Consider the following 16356-nt stretch of genomic DNA (forward strand, 5'->3'; position numbering starts at 1 on the left):
TTGTTCGAGGAAAAATTTACATTCGACATGATAACCTGCATGGAATGAGTTCAATAAATTACACCTGAGCTTCAGTCAGGATTGTTTGTGATTGATACGTTGAAGTAAAATGTAATCAACTTAAATGCGGAAAAGTTTTGCTTTTCAGTACAGGGTAAAAAAATATAATCTTGAAGATATTAAAATTGAAAAAAATGAAACAATACATTTTAGATTCATTAATCGAAATTGATTGGCCGAAATTCGTGATATGATAATTATTGAAACTAAAAAAAAATTAAATCCATAAACAAGAAGTCGCAAAGAAATATAAAATCTAAAAAGCGAAATTCAAAAGCTGAAAGCAGAAGGGTTAAAGCTCCGACTAGGATCCATAGCAAACATCAAATATTTTCAACGAGTGGTATTTGTTTATTAAGACAATGAAAATTTATTGCGATACGTATGCAACAAATATTAATCTTTAATAATCCGATCTCAAAGCATAAGTCACCAGAGTTGAGGATACACAACCACTCTCGGAAAGCGAATTCAAGCCCACGGTTCACATTGGAATGGGGTGATAATACCAACGTTAGTATTAAACATAGAAAGCCCTACACGGTGCCGATAGATAGGGTGCCCGCGGTAAGCGCAAACGCTTCGTTCGCAAGAAGTATGTACTTGGGAAAGCTCGTTGAAATAATCAGCAAAATTTATCGTTGAAGTTCGCTTTAACGGTGCTGCTAGAGGATCAAATTAACCGCCATCGAGGTTTAAATAGTGCACAACAATCAAAGTTCTCAATAAATTTAGCCTTGAAGTACGGATATAAAGAACTGTCATTTGCGGAAATTTCAAATTGAATTTCAATTACCGTGTCCTAACCAGAACATGTCGAGCTCGCTGTCGAAGCTAACTTCTTTTGACACGCCTGAACAAGTACATCAAAAGCTTATTTCAAATCCAACATGTACTGCATAACTCACACCAGAACTACACCCGTCAATTTGACTTTGCTAGTTGCACCTGAAGTAATTTACGTCGCGCCTCGCACATATTGTTCGCATTCAATCCAGAACTAATTGCAATACTGGTGAGCTTTTAATGAAGTTGGTCTGAATGCTCTGCACAACAGACCGGAGACGATTAACCGAAGGGAAAAGTATGCGGAATTCATAATGGAAATCTAGTTTCTGTACTGGTAAAGCAAAAGAAGAAAGGCCTGCCTATTTTGTGTACCTAGCTGTAGGTCTGTTGCACAAACCTAATCTATTGAGAAAATTGCGGGTTTTAAAGAAGATTGTAAAGGGACCCTTCAAACATAGGGAAAATTCTAACCAGACAACCTCGTTATTTTCTACTAAGCATCAGCGGGGGATCCGAGCTCGACATGTTTTTGTTTTCTCAAATATGATGTTGCAAACATTTGATCATCGAGTAAATGCAAGAGCATGCACCTACCCTCATTCCACCAACAGTGGCTGTGAACCCATAGTCCTTTCTCTGCACACTGAGATCGATAGAGTGCTAGCGACTGGGTCAAATTTCATTGGTTTCGAGAGACGAAGGACCAGGAATCAACTCAGTATGTAAACACTCTCCTTCCGATTTGATCTCGTCAACAAAGGGAGCTCCGCAATTGCTTCGTAATAACGGAGCTCGTAGAAAATGAATGGCATTCATTTGTCAGCCAGCCTGGTGACGGCTGTTGAGACTGTGATTCGTTTCATCCTGTAACGGGTTCGAGTGGGGGTGATTTTTCCCATGTTGGTAGAAAATCAAAACGGTACAATAAATTGTGGAAACCTGGCCGAAGGTCTGGCTGACCTTTCGCTGGGACAGTGAATTACTCAAGCGATAAAAGAAAGACTCATCTTTATTGGGAGAGAAATATACTTTTCCAGAACGTGATTTTCAGCTTTTTTGGGGATTTTGGTTTTGAAACTGACCGATGATGATGCTTCAGACAGCCGAACAATATCACCCAGTCAGACATCAGGTAGAATCCAAACTAAAATGTTGAACGGATAAAAAATGTCGATAATTTTATACCACAGACACATCGGTAATCACCACAGATAAGATGAAGTCGACTTTCAAGGAAATTGGCAATTTAATTCTACTTGCCAAGTCAAAATAGGGTTTAAAGTCAGGAGAAAAAATATCCTAACTCTACAATTACTTAGACGTGCCGCAAGGCAGTAATCAGGGGTCACTGCTATTGATCATCTTCTTCAATGATCCCTAGTAGTGGAAAAATGCTTATCACACAACGACAATTCAACGTTTGTAAAGACATTCAATGGGAGTTATCTCACACCCATCCCAGAAAACCGATGCCGTGACCTTGCCCCTCCAGTTCACTGCTTCGAATAATCTTTCGTCTCGAAAGCGAAGTGTGGTATAGTGACGATTTGAACCGGGAAGTTTGGCTAAGTATTATTTATTTATTAAAAATTCTCACTCGCATTGATTGTTATTTTGAGAAAAGCGAAATCTTCCTAGACCACATTTGAATTGAGCATTCACCAGCAAGAGCTATTAATTTCTCACCCGGTCACTCCCGGCATCACTGAAATATGTAAATATGCTTAATGACGCCATATTTAAATTGGCTAAAATTTTGATGGCAACATCAAGAAAATTACCATTTTTTAATTCAAAATAAGGTCACTTTGATAAACAAGTCGTAGTTTCGGTGAATTAAAATCACTAATTAGAAATGTCATGTAAACGATTGGTAATAGTTACGCGGTGGTAATTAATCTAGTCAAATTGCCTGACAGACTGAAAAAAACTAAACGACAAAATTACACTAATTTCTATAATTTTGTTATAAAATCACCGTGGAAATTTGTTGAATTATATTAACTGGAATAAAGGATCGTACTTGAAAATTTACTGATCCTAATCACAGCAAATTTAAATTACTGAATTTTAAAACAATTTCCATTACTGACTCAAGTATAAAGACACATCAATTTTACACATTCTCTGATGGCAATTTGGGTTAAACCTTTTTTTCTATTTTTTTCTGAGTCGAATGCTCTACTTTCGTAGAACCTAAATCGGGTTTTCGCCAGCATGAAGAAAAATAGAAAGATAAGCAAAAACAAAACCTCTTGTTTCGAAAAACTGTACGTCAAATTTGTTCGCATGACCTTCAGCTGAAAAATAAGGAACCATTCACATTCCAAAGGAGAACGACGAACATATTTGGTGATCTGATATGTGTATTTGGTTTACATCAACTAAACCTCTGACGAAATGATGAAATGCGGATCTAATTAACACCAGACTCTCAAAGAACTTAATAGCAAAAATTCAACACAATATATTTCACATAACAAACGAATAGTATGGAGTCAGAAAAATTAAATGCAATAAGCTATTCTATAGTAAATGCCATCGCGTAGATGCTCCGAAAAAAAAAACAAAAGAGAATGACCAAAAATAAACTCGTCAATATTGGCGATGACCGTAAGATGACAGAAAGTAAGCGGGATCAAACTATATAAAAGTAGATAAATTTACCGACATATCACATTTTTTTCCTCATTTCAGTTTCCGTATTTTCAGTCCACATAGGGACATATAGAGCATACAAACGAAGTGAATTATATTATCAAATATGTAAGCATATTCTCTTTTCAACAGAAATTCTAGACTTTGTTTCAAGAGTAAGTTGTTCATGCAGCAATTTTTTGCTCCGATCATTCTCAAACTATATCGATTACACAGTGCATCAATTTTTTGCCTTGGCCTCTATGTATGATTTTTTAATGTATTTTGACACAAAAACAAGTTTCTCCGAGTTTGAACTCATTTCAGGTTAAGGGGCAGCAACGGAGCCATTTTAAATTTTTGAGAAATCGGAAATTTTCGATGTTTTTTCGACGCCATTTTGTTTTGAAGCCAAATATAAAAATTCCAAGAGTTTGTCCACATATTACCAATCTTTAAAAAACGGATCTTGAATCGGACAAAAACTGAGCTCAAAACGGTGATTCTACGAAAACGGTTTTGGCATGGTTTTAGAATATTTCAAAAAGCGAAATAATATCGAGCATGTATGAGCATGAATGGCCATGAGCTAATATCCAAAAGTGGTAGTTAAAATCTGTCTTACATTGAGTGAAAAAGTCCCAGGAATCGATTGGTCTGATCCACGTAAAATATCGGTAATATGTCAATTTTGCCCGTCTGGACGAGGGAAATTTTTTCTAAGTCTATATCACATCCTCATTATTATTAGCATTCTCGAAAAAATCACATACATTGCCAACTTTATAACTTAAAATGTAAGTCATAGGACAAAAAATGTAATTAATTCATGAAGCATACTTAGAAGCCATGACAATAGAATTGTTGCACTGGTTAATTATACATGCAATATTTTTTTAATTTGATTCTGCCAATTCTAGCGCTGTTAAGAGAGACTAATTTTTTTTTTGTGAAACTGTGTAACCACTAGTTTTTATTATTCTTGATTCGACGTTCTATGAACACTAAATTGTTAGGTAATTCGACCTTTGAAAATATCTTCCTTCTCAACTGCTCGCATTATATATAATTTTTGCTCAAAAGTCAATGGAATACGCTTGTTACTAGTCATTTTTCACATAAATAAATTGTAACAGGTATGACACTTGGTTGCCCTATCCAGGAAAGTAAGAAAATAACTTGAGTTTATAAAACTACACACATGTAATAGGGACACAAGGCACATATGAGAATTATGTTTTCAATATACATTTTGCAACTGAAACTCCATTATTCTTGATTTAGAACTTTTTTGAAATGGAAAGCGCGAGTAAGGGGCCATCCACGTGGACAGGATTTTAACGATTAATAACCCCCCCACCCCCCTCGTGGACAAATGCCCATATACATTCTTTTTTTTTTCTGTAAGGACCGTGGACATTCCACAAGCCACCCCCCCCCCCCCCCCCCCCCAAGGAGACGGGTGGTGTTTATGGTGAACATTCAAAATTTCGCAAATCTTTCTCTGAAACAAAACAGAAATGCATTTCCTTGTAAATTGAATATTCTATCTTTAAATTTTCTAAGAAATCCAAAACAAATATCAAACCATCCAAAACGATAAAAAAGCAGTTTGTATCATAATTTTTGATAGTTATTGTTATTTAGGGTACAGTTCAATATTTTTCATTAAAAGGCCCTGCCCATTGGTTACCTTCAATTTGATGCAAAAATATTCTAAATAGGTTATACGGCTCAAAAGTTATGAATTTCTGCAAATTGAAATTTTAGAAAAAGTTGATTTACGGTCAACCCTATGACAAAACCGAACAAAAAAATACGAGTCAAAAATTCAGGTATTTCAATTGCAACTAGAAGATGCTTTGAAGAATTCGAAATAAGCTTCCTAGATTGATTTAGGACGATCTCCCTTGGTTAAGCACGAATGCAGAAACATAAGATGATATGTCAAACAAAATTATCAAAAAAATGCGACAAAATAGTTGCAACACTTCCTGAAGAAGAAGTTGTATCCGAACAGAAAACAAGGTGTTCCGCTGCAATTACACTTTGCTCCACATGGCTTGTATGGCATTCTAACAGTAGGTCATTCCATTGACAGAGAAAGGAATCATTTCATGAGCTGTACGAAAAACCTTTGCTTCTGAGACATCAAATAAGACTAGGCTCGTGAAAGCTTGACACTGCCTAGAGGATATCACAGCAGTGCAACTCCGCAAAAACCATCTCCCACGGGCAACCATCCAATCCCCGACTTTTAGGGACGTTGCGATATCTTTAAGCACCGATACTTGTAATCGGTACCATTTTTTATTTCAGTTTGAGCTTCCTGTAACTAGAGATACCAAAATTCACTATAACGGCTCAAAAGTAATCTTGACAAGGAACGAACAAGATATTGGTGAGTGACAAATTTTGTTAACCAATTAAATATTTTCCAAGCCGCCAACCGTTAATAAATTCTCACAGTTTCCACAGAAGATCCCGATCAGAAAGAAAAAAACAAAAATGTAACAGAAGCTGTTAGTTTGTGACGGGAAAAACCTTACAGGCTGTGTTTTCAATTTGATCCCGTTAGGTGTTAAAATAACAAAAATTATATAGTCCTTTCTCTGCACACTGAGATCGATAGACTGCTACCGACTGGGTCAAATTTCATTGGTTTCGAGAGACGAAGGACCAGGAATCAACACAGTATGTAAACACTCTCCTTCCGATTTGATCTCGTCAACAAAGGGAGCTCCGCAATTGCTTCGTAATAACGGAGCTCGTAGAAAATGAATGGCATTCGTTTGTCAGCCAGCCTGGTGACGGCTGTTGAGACTGTGATTCGTTTCATCCTGTAACGGGTTCGAGTGGGGGTGATTTTTCCCATGTTGGTAGAAAATCAAAACGGTACAATAAATTGTGGAAACCTGGCCGAAGGTCTGGCTGACCTTTCGCTGGGACAGTGAATTACTCAAGCGATAAAAGAAAGACTCATCTTTATTGGGAGAGAAATATACTTTTCAAGAACGTGATTTTCAGCTTTTTTGGGGATTTTGGTTTTGAAACTGACCGATGATGATGCTTCAGACAGCCGAACAATATCACCCAGTCAGACATCAGGTAGAATCCAAACTAAAATGTTGAACGGATAAAAAATGTCGATAATTTTATACCACAGACACATCGGTAATCACCACAGATAAGATGAAGTCGACTTTCAAGGAAATTGGCAATTTAATTCTACTTGCCAAGTCAAAATGGGGTTTAAAGTCAGGAGAAAAAATATCCTAACTCTACAATTACTTAGACGTGCCGCAAGGCAGTAATCAGGGGTCACTGCTATTGATCATCTTCTTCAATGATCCCTAGTAGTGGAAAAATGCTTATCACACAACGACAATTCAACGTTTGTAAAGACATTCAATGGGAGTTATCTCACACCCATCCCAGAAAACCGATGCCGTGACCTTGCCCCTCCAGTTCACTGCTTCGAATAATCTTTCGTCTCGAAAGCGAAGTGTGGTATAGTGACGATTTGAACCGGGAAGTTTGGTTAAGTATTATTTATTTATTAAAAATTCTCACTCGCATTGATTGTTATTTTGAGAAAAGCGAAATCTTCCTAGACCACATTTGAATTGAGCATTCACCAGCAAGAGGTATTAATTTCTCACCCGGTCACTCCCGGCATCACTGAAATGTGCAAATATGCTTAGCGGCGCCATATTTTAATTAGCTAAAATTTTGATGGCAACATCAAGAAAATACCATTTTTTAATTCAAAATAAGGTCACTTTGATAAACAAGTCGTAGTTTCGGTGAATTAAAATCACTAATTAGAAATGTTATGTAAACGATTGGTAATAGTTACGCGGTGGTAATTAATCTAGTCAAATTGCCCGACAGACTGAAAAAAACTAAACGACAAAATTACACTAATTTCTATAATTTTGTTATAAAATCACCGTGGAAATTTGTTGAATTATATTAACTGGAATAAAGGATCGTACTTGAAAATTAACTGATCCTAATCACAGCAAATTTAAATTACTGAATTTTAAAACAATTTCCATTACTGACTTAAGTAGAAAGATACATCAATTTTACACATTCTCTGAAGGCAATTTGGGTTAAACCTTTTTTTCTATTTTTTTCCGAGCCGAATGCTCTACTTTCTTAGAACCTAAATCGGGTTTTCGCCAGCATGAAGAAAAATAGAAAGATAAGCAAAAACAAAACCTTTTGTTGCAAAAAAACAAACCTTGAAATTATAACAGAAATGATTCAACACATATCAAAATTTATTACTGATGTATCAACTTTCTAACAAAACAAGATATAATATAGAACAGTATAATAACAAACATTTTTAGAAACAACAGGTTTTGATAGAAACGAAAAATTATTTAGACTTGTTTCAGAACTACTTCATTTCAGGTTTTGTTATAACAAATCATTCAGATTCAATTTTGTTATCAAAATTATATGGAAAAATACAAAATTGTATCAAAATATGTTATTTATATCTCGCGTTGATAGAATTTTGTAATTTTTTAGTTCGGGATGATCGGGATGTCACTGATCATTGACGAAACGTCGGATAGTATAAAATAGGTTTCTCTACTTCTTTGAGACTGCACAGACGAAAATACACTCAACGCACTTTAACCACATTACTATAAAAAATGTTTCAAAAACTGATCTCAAACCGGACTATTTTTTTCTCTATCCATCAAGACGACCGAAATCCGGTCAATTGTAATAAATTTTTAATCATTTGAAATCTTTCATTCTATCGTTTCACTCCATTCTCGATTTTTGGCATGCAACTCTGCTAAAATAGGATGTAATTCTATGTCAAAAAGCATTTCTACAGTCAATGTGAGTTACGTGTTCTTTCCTGCTTATAGCAACGTTTGGCCGTTGTTTTTTTTTTTCGATACTGAAAGTAGTGTATCGATATTGACGAAAGATCGCTTGTTAAGCATGGATAACAAAGATCGAGTATCGGAAGCAAAAGAATCGATTCCAAGTTAGTATTGGAGGTATTGCAACGTCCCCACCCACTTTTAATCTAACTGAATTTTTTTTTTTTTTAATAATTTGTGAAAAAAGTTTATGTAAAAAGGGTATTGATGATTACAACTAGTTTTGGCTCTAAAACGGTTTGTTTCACCGGTGTGACGCATTTAGCAAAGTTGTAGATAATAATTTTGTATTATCAAAAAAAAAATTTAAACCGTGAAAAAAATCGATTTTTTCAATAAAAGAATTCGAAAAAAATAAAAATAATCATCTCAAAAAGCTCATGTTTCGAAAAAATGATTTTTTTTTTCATAAAAACTACAAAACTCATAAAGAAATAAGGAACAAAAAAGTTAAAAATTTTCAAAAAAAACATTCAACGCCATTTGTTTGATTATGTTCGTCAAAATTGTAAACAATAATTTTGTTCTTCCAGAAAAAGTAGAAGGGTGGTATCCAAGACACGACCGCAAGGTTGACGTAAGACTACGATAGTTTTATACTCCATTTTGAGACTATAGGATATATTTGATTTGAGCACGTTTTGCTTTTAGCACGGTTCGATTTTGGTACACATGTGCCAAAAACGAGCGATTATGTTTAATCATATTTTTGAATTCATTTGTTTTTTCTATCAATTGAAGATCAACATCCTCCAACATGAAGGTATTTTGATTCTCAGTACTGAGAACCCTTTAATCACTCGAGATGGTCATATAAACCTGTCCCCGTTGGGTTCCGGATACTCCTTAATTATTGAGCTCAAATTCATTGAGCGAGATTTCTAACGAAAGAAAGTAAAAAACTCATTAAAAGAGATCCGTTCTTTTTTGGCAAAAATTTTTAGGCGTGTTGCCAAAATCGAACTGTACTTTGATTATTTATTTACACTCTATTTCAGAAGAAAAAAAATTCTCTTTAACATTAATGGATACCTTTCATCCTAATACAGTGAAATTTCTTCAATACACGAAATGGCAACCTTTTATATAGATTTTCATTGAGTACGATTTAGTTGAAAGAAAATTTTCTGCTATATTAAATTGTCTTTCGAAAAATGGCTCACTCACCGATTTCGAAGCAGCTTGTTACCTTTACCTGTATATATCTCACAAGGTTTTGGAAGAATATCAATATAATTGTGGGAACCCCAATATCAAGATGCAACTAGGATTACCATATTGAATTAAATTCATTTAGAAAAATAAAATCATCAGCCCGTTAAACTACCTGTTCAAAGGTCTATCTAGAGCATTTTATTTTCTATTGTCTTTCAAATACCCCATATTTAGTTATTTAAATAAATCTGAGAAAAACAGAGTGCATAGTCTAAAAAAAACAACGAATTTTATCTAACTCGTCCCACTGTGTGTCGACAGCGACAATGTAGTCTTCACTTGACTTAGCTGCACACGAATGAATATCGAGTTCCACTGCACTGGTAGACGACGAGTGAAAAACGCTTTATTCATACATAGTACTGTTGCCTGTGCCAGCATGTTTTCCTAACTAAAATTCGTACAGCAAATCGTTAAATTGCCTGATGAAGGAGGTGGTTACGAACTCTCCGAAAAAGCTTCTCCTTCAAGACATCAAAATAGTCTAGGCTCAGGGAAGGAAACATTAGTTGATCTATTGGGAAGAGGAGATTCTGTCAATTTTTTTTTACGTCCGATATAGAGGATATCGCTGCAGGCAGTTGGTGTCTACTCATGAATTCTGTGCTAGGCTTACTCGCATAACACAATATCGCACACTTAGCCTTGGGGCTAATAGCGGTCTCGATCAACTAGATTAGTTGAGAGAATTCGTTATCGATATTGTTTTTGGCACATTTTGTATGTGTAGGATAAGTACAACGATACACCGTGCCCCAATGCTGAGTCAAGAAAATTTCCAGCTCAAAGAGATCCTCGACTCGATCGGGAATCGAACCCGATATCACAACCGTGTGGAAGAACTTGCCGACCGACATCGCTAACCACAGAACCACGGGGACCACTGCATCCAGGCTTGCTCGCATATGATTGTTATATTGTTCGTGAAAATTCGACCTTGTAACTTTTTTGCTGAATGCTGAAAAAATGCTGAACAACAATAGCTGAACTTGGAGAAGTGAAAAATAAATAAATTAAAATTTATTAAAAACAACGAAACCTTTTTTTTTTCATAATTTTCTTCATAGTGTGTATTCTTCATCGGTATAGTGACTTCGGCATTTTTGTCATTCAACAAAAATATGCACTGTAAAAAAAATTAACAGAATTGAATTTATAATTATACTTTTGTGTTTTTCCTCTGATTTTTTTGTCTTACGGTGTTTAAGGTCTACAACTTTTCTGAAGTTATTTTACCAATCAAATATACCGTTCTGTAAATATTAACTTTTTTGATTCTCATTTCTTATGATCAATCATCCATCAATGTTCTTTTGCTGCTAATCTTTCAAAGTTTTTACGAAAAACAAAATTTCTTAATAAATTATTTGAGATAAATAATAATATTTTAGACTTTTATTGTTGAAAATAAAAGTTTTTTCACGTTGTATATTTTTTTCAAAAAGACAACATTATTATCTAGAACTTTGCCAAAGACGTCATACCAATAAAACAAACTGTTCTGGCTCTGAAAATATTTGTAATCATCAATAGCATTTTCATATGAAGCCTTTTCGCAAATTATTCGTGATTAAAACAAATCACCAATTACCAAAATAACATCTTAAGCGCATAAAAACATCTTTTTAAAGTTTCAGCTAAATCGAAAAATAGCATGAAAAAACTATAAAATTGGCACATACTCATTGGTCAAGAGACGATTGGTGTTTACTCTTGACATCTCTGCATGTGTTGTGATTGGTTTATTCTACGCGATAATTCGATCTACCGTACAATAAAGTGACAATCATCGCTTCTGTGTTAAAAAGCCGTTAAGCAGAATCTTCATGAGAGTTGGTTTAAAGACGATAGGTGCAAAAATGTGAAGCGTAACAACTAGGGTAGTGAACAGCTTCGGCAGTTGTTCCCTGCGGTAGGCAGCAATCTTATACAGAAATCTGCCAAACAGCATCACTGCCGAAGCCGTTCGCTACTCTCTGGTCTATATCAATAAAATAATTAAACCTAACGGACACTGAGCACAAAGTAACAAGATGAGTCAAGTCATCACATTGATAGGTTAGACTTAGACGGATCATTATAAAAATAATGAGCATTTCAACATAAATCACAATTTAGTAGAGTTAACGATAGACACTACAACAAAGACACACGACGAACCGCAAGACCAATTTGGGAGGATTACCGAAAATGAATCATCTCTCACGTTGGCAAAAACTTCATACCTAATGGAAGATAACACTGGTAGACGAAAGCAAAAAAAAACTGCCCTAAAGCTCGAAAGAACTGCCCTAGATTATTGCTTTTTAATAAGAATAGAAAAGAAAAGATTATAGCTTTTTAACCACTCCTGTAAATTTTGGTGCCTCTAGTCATCACCAAAATGCGTCAACTTACGTGAAAGTTCGCATAGTAATTGCTCGCCGGGTTCGTCGCTTCAACGGTATGTTTACGAGAAAATTCATTTAATTCCCTGAAAAAATGTTGGTGGCTGGGGGCACCAAAATTTACAGAAATGGCTAAAAAACTAAAATCTCACATTTTTTTCTAGTTTGAGACCACATTTGTGTTTACCAGTGTAATCAAACAATATTTGCGTCTTACGACGGGGAGCATTAAGAAATGAGGATACCTTTGCCGTTTTCTAGGTGGTTTAAATTTATTTTTTTCTGCCTTGCACTGTCCAAAACAACGGTAGGGGAAGTCGGAAGTTGAACGTTGTGAGCACTTTTTATCGACTTTGGTATTATGAGGCCAAGCGTTGTCATGCAGTAGAATCACGTTTTTGTGCCTCAGCTCGTATTCTGACCGTTTATCGCTCAGTGCTCGGCTTATTCACATCATATAAAGTTGCCACCACTCTCCAGAAAAGTTTCACTCGGTTTTAACAGCTCATAATAAATAACACCGATTTGGTACCCAAAATACACAGCATAACAGCATAAACTACACTGAAAATATATTTTAGTTTATTACACGAAAACGTATGTTTTATATACAAAACCTTTTGTTGTTTTCTGCAACGAAACCAATGCGTAATAAATATGAAGGTACTTTCGTCAGAACTGTCAAAACTGTTACAGATTTTTATTCGTATACGTAACGAAAGGTTTTAAAAATAAACGCAATCAATCGTACAAAAAAGGCTGCATAATGTAAATAGTACAAAAAATTAGTAAGCTCACGCAAATAATTCGTACAAAGAACGCCGCATTATGTAAATAGTACGAAAAATTAGTGAGCTTACGCAATAATGTGTACATTATACGAAATCAAAAATAAAAGAGAGAAAGAGAGAGCTTGATTTGATCATCACCGGTTTTGCCACAACGCGATTCTAGTTCTATCGATTGCGAGAGAGCGACGACGCGCGCCTTCCATTCCAACTCAACCCTGGAGACGTACAAATGTTCACGGAAGTTATTTCAAATACGAAACCTGAGCGAAGGGGTAAATGTATCGCGGCGGTTCTATCGATGCGAAAGTGATCGCGTATAAATGTTCTCTAACCTCACCGTGGGAAAGTAACGGATTCGGACCAAATAAAGGAGTGGAACTCACGACCATCTGCTTGGCAAAGCGGACCCTGTAACCATGTGGCTACCAGCACTGTTTATACGAAATCGAAAATAACAGAACACCTTCAAGTAATTACTCGTTGTTATCCACGTTCATACGAAAGTACATTCGTGAATTGGACAAATTATGCGTGAGTTGCAGTTCCATTCGATAACTTGCAATACGAATGTTCTATGAAATCAACAAAAGTGCGGTACACTCTACGAAATCCATGTTTACGAAATGTGCGTGAGTGGAATAACGAAAAAATATTTGCAGTGTGGTATATCTTTAATAAGTATTGAATATGAAGGTACTTTTATCAGAACTGTCAAAATGGTTGCAGATCTCTATTCGTATACGTAACGAAAGGTTCAAGAAATGAACGCAATCAATCGTACAAACAAACGCTGCATGATGTAAATAGTACGAAAAATTAGTAAGCTTACGCAATAACATGTACATTATACGAAATCAAAAATAACAGAACACAAAAAATTCGTTCAAGTAAATACTCGTGCTTCCGTTTTTTTTTGTTCGTTGTTATCCACGTTCGTGTGAAAGTACATTCGTGAATTGTACAAATTATTCGTAAAGTTGCAATTCTATTCGATAACTTGCAGTACGAATGTTCTATACATCCAGCAAAAGTGCTGTACAATCTACGAATTTCATGTTTACGAAATGTGCGTGCAGAGAATAACGAAAAAATATTTTCAGTGTACGTTCAACGTCTCTTGGCTTCAAATTATAATGATCATATCCAATGTATGCAATCGCTTGGAAATAGCTTGGCGGGTAACTACTAATATCGAAGCAAGCTGTTCCTGCGTTTGGCACGTTGTTCATTAGAGCAACACTTCCGTGAACGTTTTTCAACTCTCGATGTACTTCAGCCATAATACATATCTAGCAAACTACGATTGTTTAGCACGAAATCAAACATTTTTACACATCTGCTTTGATGTTTTCTGGCGAGTGAACGCTAGACACGCCTTTTGACGCACTTCTGAGGTGGCTAGCGTTATCAAAATTCCCAGAGCTAGGCAAAAAACTATAATATTTCATTTTCTACCAGGTTGAGCACTAGGACAGATTCTGTGTTGACCAAAGTATGTTACAAATGAAGACGTTGAATATAATAATCAAAAATATAATCCCATAACGACGTTCAGAGAATTTTAATGAAAATCACAAAACTTCCAATAGCAAGCTCTAATCTTGTTTGTTAAATGTTGTAGAATATTTTACTTTCCATGCTTCGGAAAAACATAGAGATACAACCTGTAAATCAAGTTTCACAGACAGCCTTGAATCGTGAGATTTTAACTGACGTTATCAGAAAAAATACCGCTTCATCTCAATCAAGTAATGGAGCGAAACCGGCGGCTGTAAGCCCACCCATTAAACGAGGGTTACCCTTCCGACTAAACGTACATAGCAATCGGTTAAAAATAAGTCCTTGTGAGTAAACCACAGCTCAGCAGAAAAAAAACAAGCAACATCAGTTTCAACGCGGAATACCATCGAAGACAAACAGACGAGAAAATTAGGTTTTTTTTCTTGTCTTCCACTTCCGGCTGAGCTTAGCCCGAAAGAGTGGAAAATCGTCACCCTTCTTCTCACAGTTTCCACAAATGACACCACTGATGGGAGATAAGATTTTAGATTCGGGAAAACTTACTTGTTCCGGTAGTTTTCCGGCCTCGTCCATCTGACGGTCAGCCGCCTGCAACCACTGCGAATCGATATAGAATGAATTACCATCCGAAGGGAATGCGGGGGCTGGGATCATTTGCTGATTGCTACAGTTTGACCCTTTTCTTTTCACAACGACGTTATATTTGATGTTGAGTTATCCAGGCCAGGATGAAAATATCAAGTTGTAATAAAATATCTCCCTGCAGTGGAATTTCACCGGACGGCGGAATCTGCCGGTTTCCATTTTGGCCTACAAGAGGCTCCACTCGAGAGGAAAGACAAATTACAAGTTAGAAGAAACATTCTTTCTTCGGAGAACATTCGAAGCTCGGCTCAAATCTTTCCACAACCGCTCAGAGCGATAGTAAAAACAAAAATAAGGCGAAAAAAATTCGATGAGTCCGCATCCTGGCAAGGAAGGAGCTGAAGTTTCTAGGGATTTTCCGTTCAACTTGGATTATTAGTTGATACGTTCGGAGAATTATCAAACTTTTGCAGCCCTACGAAACTGTGCAATGTATCACCGGGAAGAATTTTCCATTCGATAAGTCAGCGGAAGCTACAATTTATTCATAATATTGGTCCTGGGTTTGGAAAGTTTCGTGTTCGGGTGCTCCGGAAGGTGAAGTTTTGATGGCTCGAGAAAAAACAGCGAAATGGAAAATCGTTGCTAGGCAGTGTTGTTAGTGATTGCATGATCGGTGATGTTTTCAAATTGATTTTGAAATTTTATCAGGGAAACTTTTCAACTATCGTTACTTGTTAGTGTATAGGGTACAGCTTTAGGAAGGTGAAACTAATAATAGGTGAACTTCGTTTGTTTCACCACAACGAAAGTTCTGCCAAATATTACCATTGCCCTGCCACTTTAGACGTAACTGGCTGCCTCCAACCGGAGTGAACTTTACGATCCTGCATTGTCGACTGACTGACCTGGCGTCCGATTCTACCGGAGCCATCATGCGGCACATTCCACGTGAATAATTCAATTGCAAATGTTCGTCTCGGTTTACGTTGTAAAAACCAAATGCTATATTGCACTGCATCGCTTCAAGCGCTGGCTGGCTAGCCGTATCTATGTGCGTTTTTTAGGTCTCTCGTTGTTAGAAAAGTGAAGAAATCACCCCGCAATGTTTGTTTTACTATCGTAGCGAAACGAGTTTGTTGCAGGGTTTTTACCGTGCTGACTTTTAATTTGTTGAAGAAGTCACTAATTTCTAATTTGTTCAGCAGCTCTCTAAGGTATGCTTTTTCTCTGGAAAATAAACCGAACTTTGAAAACTCGTACTCCGTACAGTAGGTGGATTCAGGCGGACGTTTTTTTGTTGCTCTCGGTTGTGTCCGTCCTTTACGTTTCACGACTGGAAACGAAGAGCCGAGTGACAAGCGTTGGTTATTGCACTTCACAGAAGATGTGGGGGGAAGGCGTATGACAAGCTTTGGGTTTATTTTTACCCTGTGGTCTTTTCTGTTGGTTTGG

At 36.3% G+C, this 16356-nt stretch overlaps 1 protein-coding gene across 18 annotated transcripts in view; it reads right to left on the minus strand.

Moving 5' to 3' along the window:
• Positions 1-16356, minus strand: part of LOC129718965 (peripheral plasma membrane protein CASK) — a 692936-nt gene that overhangs the window by 540632 nt on the left and 135948 nt on the right. The window lies entirely within an intron of this gene.

Source organism: Wyeomyia smithii, chromosome 1 (genome assembly GCF_029784165.1).
Source record: "Wyeomyia smithii strain HCP4-BCI-WySm-NY-G18 chromosome 1, ASM2978416v1, whole genome shotgun sequence".
NCBI classification, from domain to species: Eukaryota; Metazoa; Arthropoda; class Insecta; order Diptera; family Culicidae; genus Wyeomyia; species Wyeomyia smithii.